The 7,527-nt window shown below is 48.9% G+C and overlaps 1 pseudogene; it reads right to left on the bottom strand.

The window, feature by feature from the left end:
- Positions 1-947: 947 nt before the first annotated feature.
- LOC146754544 (uncharacterized) lies at positions 948-4,901 on the bottom strand (annotated as a pseudogene).
- Between the last annotated feature and the right edge of the window lie 2,626 nt (positions 4,902-7,527).

The raw sequence follows: 7,527 nt of genomic DNA, 5'->3' as shown, positions 1-7,527 counted from the left end.
TCGTACTTACCAGGTGTGAATTCCAGGTAACCAGTTTTCCTTTCCAACTTTCTCAATGCAAAATTTTTGGGGTCTGTTGCTCCCTGTACAAAAATCAAACAATGAATTCTTAGGTCGAACTGCCCGTGTATACCAGTAGGTAATACATGACAACAGCGCGTGAAAACAAGACTATAACTACTTGCAGAGCACAAAGACATTTGTCTCTCACTACATCCCTCTGAAGAAATCCACGTAGTGAAATGCATAAATATGAAGCGGTTTTCAAAGAAACTCAACCACTGAATCACATCGTTGGTTTGGTACTGAAAAGAATCTCTGGAGTTTACCTAGTCCTTCCACTCTGAGCAAGCAGGGATACCCAGAGCAGGCTGCCCTGCCAGGACCACGTCCAAACCATGGATCAAGTCACTGATGCAAGGCGTGTTCACATTCCCTCCATTCATTTTTCTGTCACAGCTCTACCAATATGCAAGACTCAGAAAAGATTCCACATAGATTCATTAAAAATACACTTAAAAACACAGTTTGGTCCTTATTAAGAAAAAAGGAAATAACATGAGCATAAAATGCATTAAAGAGGGCTCATTACCCGTGAGGTCAGCAAATCCTCCCACTGGTAATCTGCACATTCCAGTAACGAACTGTAGAAGTCTCATTCTCTTCTCGTTATCTATTTCTTTCACAAACTGAAAGATAATAATTAACACTGATGTAAAGTTTAATATTTATGTGATCACTTCCCCATCACCCCTAGGACAGCTGGATTAGCAGTTATCATTTACATTTACATGCTACTTATCTGTTGAGTAATTCTGACTGTTGCTCACTAAGCTGTAGCTGTGTTCTTGTGAGGAAAAAAGAAGTCTACAAACCTGCCAGATCCACAGTATCTTTCTGCTGGTTCTGGTATCATGCTGGTAGATGGTATTGCCTCTGCCAGTCATTCAGATCAATTTCTTGCATTCCGCATGGGAGCACCTTTAGGGAAGAAAAAGGATCATGAACATGGAAACTACAAGCTACTACTTTGCTTCTACAGCAAGACTATTGTACTTAAATACTACTGTACTTCAAAGACCCGCAATCACAGTACGCTTGGTTTTAATATTAAACTCTTAAACTTCCACAGCAAATAACATCCGTTCACAAAGAAAATGTAGAGTGGCAACAAAGGAGATACCCCAGTCGTGAAAATGAATGTATTTAGACATATAAACCATACTTTCTCATTGCCTAACTGTACCATTCTGTGCTAGAAATACGATGTTCTGCTGCAGAGTATAATTTGCAGAGACCAAAAGCAGCTAAAACCTGCTCCACTCTGTAATTTGACCATCTGCTGATATTTGGTTCTTATCTCCCTTGCTTTCCAATTGCTCACTCTTTAGACACACGCAAATCACATGGTCAAGGATTACAAAAACACTGTTAGCCAAAAAAAATTATGCTGGCAGAATCTTAACCTTAGAAACGTGTAATTTGGTTGCAAAGAAGAAAGTGAAGGTGAACACAGTAACCAAATACTAACTGATACATAAGGCTTCTCTCACACATCCTGAAAACAAAACCACCAGCCTCAATGAACTCTGCTCTTCAGACACTGACTGAAATTCAAGTATTACATGTAGCCGCCTGAATCTGGCAATAGTCAAAGAATCCTCTACCTCCAGCTCCTTAGCATCAAAGGACCGCTGTGGCAGAATTTCACTGAAGCCTTCAAAAAAAGCTTGTGTCTGTTCCTCTACGCCTCAGGAAAGTCTCCATTCTGCTACCAGCCTGGAAAAGATACAGAAGGATCATTTAAAATGGGCTACGCTAACCCAAGTTCATCTTTGTTAGTTTGTTTTGAAACGAAGCGTAAGCTGTGTTAAGAAAAATGCTGGAAAGTTCTGGGGATAGAGCACTGTATAACTGTACTCTAATTTTATTTACAACCTTCAATCTGTGCAAACAATTTTAAGTTAAAACGCTATGTTTCCAACCACTCAACTATGGAAATCTTTCCAGATGACTCGTGACAAAAGCAACTGCTTCAGCGCACACTTACAGTAAAGCACACCTACCTTGTGCTGGCCACGCAGGAAGCACGTGACGCAGCTCCAGACTGCTTTCCTGAGGCCCAGCTTCATTTCACGGCCACTCACTCTCTGCTGCTGGACATTCTGCAACGGAAAAGCCACCAGATGCAAATCCCATCCCTTGCAGATGGCATCAGACCTCCGCTCTCATGGCAGTCGCACTCACGGCTCCGGGGGAGAAAGCAGACGTGTGCTTACCGAGCGAGCGCTGTTTGCTGCCAGCTGCTGGTAGGAACCCACGCCTAACCCTACAGTACCAACAGTAACCTATGCCTAACTCTACTATGGGAACAATCAACTACTCCTAACACTACAGCACGAACAGGAACCTACTCCTAACAGGAAAACACCAACAATACCTACTCCTAACACTAAAACATGAACAATAACCTACGCCTAACTCAAGAACATGAACAACTTACCTACACCTAACTAAAACTAAACTAAACACTAAAACCAACAAGAATAACTGGAACGGGGACAAAGAGAGTAAAGATGGGACTGGGTGCCCACAGAACGTGGCTGCAGAAGAGGCCCAAAGGAGGAGCAGATGTTACAAAAATGCCACCCAGCTAATGCCGGGGGCGGGGGCCGCACAGTGGGTAAGGAGCTCAGCGCCTGGACCAGCCACGGTGGAGCTGCAATGGTGCCAACGCAGGGCCTGGCACGGTGGTGTGGTGCCAGGCCAGCTATGCTGCGGGTGGATCCACCTCCATGGGCTCCTCTGCAGGTGGATCCACCTCCATTGGCTCATCCAGAGGCGGATCCACCTCCATTGGCTCCACATGGGTGGTGGTCACCAGGCTGGTGCAGGCATGATGAAAAATGGCTCTCTTACCCCTCCTCTGCCTGATGGTCAAGGCGGGCCCCCTCCTCCTCTTCGGTTCTGGGGCCTCCAGCTCCATCCTCCCGCCTGAAACAGGGAAAACTTCCACCCTCGCCCTCTTCGCTGCTGACATGGCTGTTACATGTCACAGCTGTCAGATGTGAGTGCACTGCGCGCGGCAGCGGTGACCAAGGTGACGTGGAGAGGGTTCTAAAATGGCGGCTGAACTGCTGGCACTGGCGTTCCACATAGGATGAGGAGGGGGCTAGAGGGCAGGGCACGGCACGGGAGCTAAAAGGCGCTCCCTGTGCCCAGCAGGCAGCCCTTCTCTCCAGCCAGCAAAAGGGCACAGAAGAGCCGGCCCTGAGAAAAGGGCCGTCGGCCTCCTTCACCCTCCCCCTCCTTCCACAAGGGAATCCCCCCTTGGGGCTGGGGCACGCAGCACACAGCAGCACACTCAGGGATCTCCTGAAGTCAGTACCAACAACAGCAGGCTCCAAAGGGGACCTAACTACGCCTGCCTGCTGCTACACAGAATCCTGGCTTCCATTTCAGCACCCAGCGCCTCTTCCTGCAGGTCACTTCTGGGCATTCAAACATCACCTACAATAAATACGACCAACTGAGTTCTGAACAAAAGCTTCAGAGTCTCTGAGGGAAGACCTCATTCCCTATGAGCTTCCTCCACAAGGCTGCTTGTTACTCGCCTGGCTTAGAAAGCCCTTGCATTCAACAACCCCAAAATCACACCCCCACTGCTCGCCAGAGCATCTCAGGCAGCCTTGCTGGCAAAGACGGGCTAGGGAAGTATTGCAGGACTCAACTTCCATCTCCTCCTGCCACGAAGCAGGCAGCCGGCAGCCGGGAGCAGGGAGGCAGCATCTGGGACACAGAGCTATCAGCAGAACAGCTGTGGGAGGCTCACACCGAGCCCAGCAACACTTCAGCTGCACCGAGGGGACAGGCACACGCTGGTGCTGTGGCTCCGTGCCCAGGGGCGCAGCTGCCGCAGGGCCAGCCTACATCAGCCCGGGCAGCTTCTGCCAGCTCCCACACAGCTTCTCCCCTTTGCACTTTCTCGTGCCAGGGAAAACCAGGCCAACAGGCAGAGACCTGGTGCGGGACGCAGACTGCCCACCAAGGCCACCCAGTCCAACTGCTGGCCCCGCACAGGAACACCCAAATGCAAACCCCAGCTCCCAGAGCATTGTTCAAATGCTCCTGCAGCTCTGGCAGCTCGCTGCTGGCATCACCGCCCTGGGCAGTGCTTCCACTGCCCTTGCTCCTGCCACAAGACACCAACGTCTGCTTCTAATGCGGCTCCATGATGGGACCCTGTTTGCAATAGAAAAACACACGGAGGCTGCCAGCCACTGCAACACGCGCTGTGAAACCCCTGGCACTGCTGAGTCCGAAGAGCAGATGAGAGAAGCATCTGCCTGCGATGGACGGGCTGCGGAGGAATTGAATCCTGCCTTCGAATCGGGACACCGCAGAGCCTCCCTGGGGACCCAAAGACTTACGGCAGCGCCAACACAGCAGGCAGAAACGCAACATGCTCCTGACTGCCCGCACTGTTAAAAAGCTCCCTCTCCCTCCCTCCGCCCTATGACGGCAGCCCTTCAAAGCAACCAACAAAACCACGCCAAACCGCAGCCCGGACTCGTCCCGCTCACTGCAATCCAGACCCACTCCATCCGTACAAACCTTCATCCATGCCGTTTCTTAACCGGGCCTCGGCGCCACCCGGATCTTACAGCCAGCGAGCGGCTGGCAAACAAACGGCCGTCTTCCTCTTCCTGCCGCACAGCCCAGCATGGTCGGAGCCGCACCACACGATCCGGGCTGGGGCCGGCTCAGGCTCTGCCTCCAGGCTTTTGGGGCCGGCCGGGTGACTCCGCAGCACAGCGAGACCGTGGAGCTGCCCGGGAGCTGCCTCTGGGTGCCCGCAGCGCTGTGAGCTCCTCCCCTGACAGCCCCTCCATGCCCGCCATGGCCCGGAAGTGCTCTCCGCCGCCTGCAGGAAGCACTTCCTGTCACATGGCTCAGACCAGGCTGGGGCCTGTTGGGGAGGGGCAGTGAGGGGCCCAAAACTGGACACAGCGCTCGAGGTGCTGCCTCACCAGAGCTGAGTACAGGGGGACAATCACCTCTCTGTTCCTCCTGGCAACACCGTTCCTGATGCAAGCCAGGATGCTGTTGGCCTTCTTGGCCACCTGGGCACACTGTCGGCTCGTGTTCAGCCGAGCATCAATCAGTACCCCCAGGTCCATTACCTCTACGCAGTCTTCCAGCCACTCCGCCCCAAGCCTATAGCACCGCCTGGGGTTGTTGTGGCCAAAGTGTAGGACCCGGCATTTGGTCTTGTTGAACTGACTTGCGGAATCAAACTCTATAATCCAGAAATGGGTTATAAAGCAGGTATGTTTATTCCAGAGTTGCACAGCACTGGGTGCAAGGGGGATAGCTCCTCCAAACTTGCACACCGACTTGTAAAACCGTGATACAGATATAGGTACACCTCATGCATAGTCATTGATTTCCCGTAATTCTGATACATATTCTTTATCATGCAGACCCCCTCTTGTTATCGCCCATCTTGTCAGGGAGATGCAACTCCTCTTTTGATATTTACAACACCTAATCCCCTCCTTGCCAGGTGTCTCAGGGAGTTCTCACTCCTTATCTGCATCCTTCCTGCTCTCCCAGACCCATTGTCTCCATTCCTTGTTATTCTAACTAACTAAATCATTTTCTGTAAACTACCTTTAACTATCCCCCTTGTAGCCCCCCCTTTATTCTGAATTCCAGCAGAGCATCTGTTTTCTGCTTCACTGTTCATTCCCCCCTTTTCTTTAATCTAGCAGGATTTCTCTCCTGCTAGATCATTCTTTTTCTGGTGTGTGGCTAGCTGTTCTGCTATTCTCTTAATTGCACTTTTGTATATTGCATATGTAGTTAACCCAATCTACGTTCTTGTTGATTGTCACCCACCAAAACAGTGACTCAAATTTTGCAGGATTTTGATTTCTTGCCTTAAATTTATCAGGGACTCCTCTAGGTACCTTGATTGAATCTATATATATTGCATCATCAAATGATATCCCTAAACCCCTTTTGGTTCTTCCAGAATTTTTGGATATGCCTTTTTCAAATGCCAGGGTGAATGGTATAACTAATTGAACAAGTGCACAGGTGCCTCCCCAGTTAGATGGTAGGGTGGACCATAAAACCTTTCCCCCACAGTACCACCAGAGATCTTCCCTGGAGATTCCCAGTCTTGAATAATTTCCTACTGAATCCTCCATAACATTCAAGACCTCACTGCACAAGGAAAAGTTTCCCATAGGCCTGGTAGCCTTCACACCCTACCATGAGAGGCAAGCTGTATGGTTACCTACCGCTGTAGAGATCGCAGGAGGGATCTTGACATCTGTATCAGGCATTGGAGGAGACAAGAGGGAGAGAGATCTGCAGTCTCTATTTCCCCAGGCAGTTTTCTCTTGGTACAGGGCAATCATGCATCGTATTCCCTTTGGGTCCTTGGTGATCCCAGCAGAATGGGTACCACCTGAGCTATGGGCCATCCGGATGCACAAGCACAGCAATTGCTATGGTTGAGACTCTGGACAATATACTTAATCCATTCTACCCAGGCATTACTGTCCCCATATCCTGTTTTGATTTCAAATGTTTATCTAAGATCTTTTATCTCCTCAGCTGTCACAATTGCAGGGTTTTCAAGATGATTTTCTAACCCCTTTTTAAGCTCTTCCCTATCCTGGACATTCTGGGTATTTTCAAGGAGTGTACCTGTCCAGTCTCAATTGGCAGTTGTCCACCATACATCATTCCATCAGTTGGTCCCTCCCCCGCATTATTGTCAAATTTCACCTTTTCTAGATAATCATCAGGATAACAAATGGGTACAGCAGTAAAAACTTTTTGTTACAACAAGGAAAACTTTTGTGAGCATTAGTTCTATATAGGTTATAATACTCTCCTACTTAAATACTTAAATACACAATTTATTTACCTATTCGAGGAAAAGTTAAAGGTTATTTAAAATAATAATAATAAAAATATGCATATAAAAGCTTTTCATTATTTCCTTCTAATTCTTATCTTTTAAAGGTTTTTCTGTCTCAACAGTTTCCACACCTCAGGGCTAGTGGATGCCTTTACCAGTGTGTCATAAGTCCATCCTTTCTCGGCTGTCCTCACAGCTGTTTCAGTTGTTAGGAGTACTTGGAATGGTCCTTCCCAGTCAGGTTGCAGCTTTGTCTCCTTCCCAGTCTGTATCAGGATCCAGTCCCTGGCTTGAAATGGGTGAACTGGAAGTTTCAAAGATGATGTTTGTGTTCTGCATCTTCTAAGGGTTTGTCCTTCAGGTCTGACTGACATGTCCCCCTTGTGCCTCCAATACAGTAAACACTGTATGAGATATTAAAACTGGTATCCTTTGGCCCAGTGTAGATTTACAGGCTTCTTGAATATTGAGCACTAGTGCAGTCACCACCCTCAGGCACCCTGGCCATCCCTTACTCTCCTCCTTGGCAATTTGCGGCTCATGGGTTTGGCAGATGGCTTCCCCCCTGGCAGTCCTTAAGGTTCACTTGC

This window comes from Coturnix japonica, chromosome W (assembly GCF_054131305.1).
Source record: "Coturnix japonica strain WE chromosome W, WE-NBRP24, whole genome shotgun sequence".
Taxonomy (NCBI): domain Eukaryota; kingdom Metazoa; phylum Chordata; class Aves; order Galliformes; family Phasianidae; genus Coturnix; species Coturnix japonica.
Note: the sequence above shows the minus strand (reverse complement) of the source record. Positions and strands in the feature narration are given on the sequence as shown.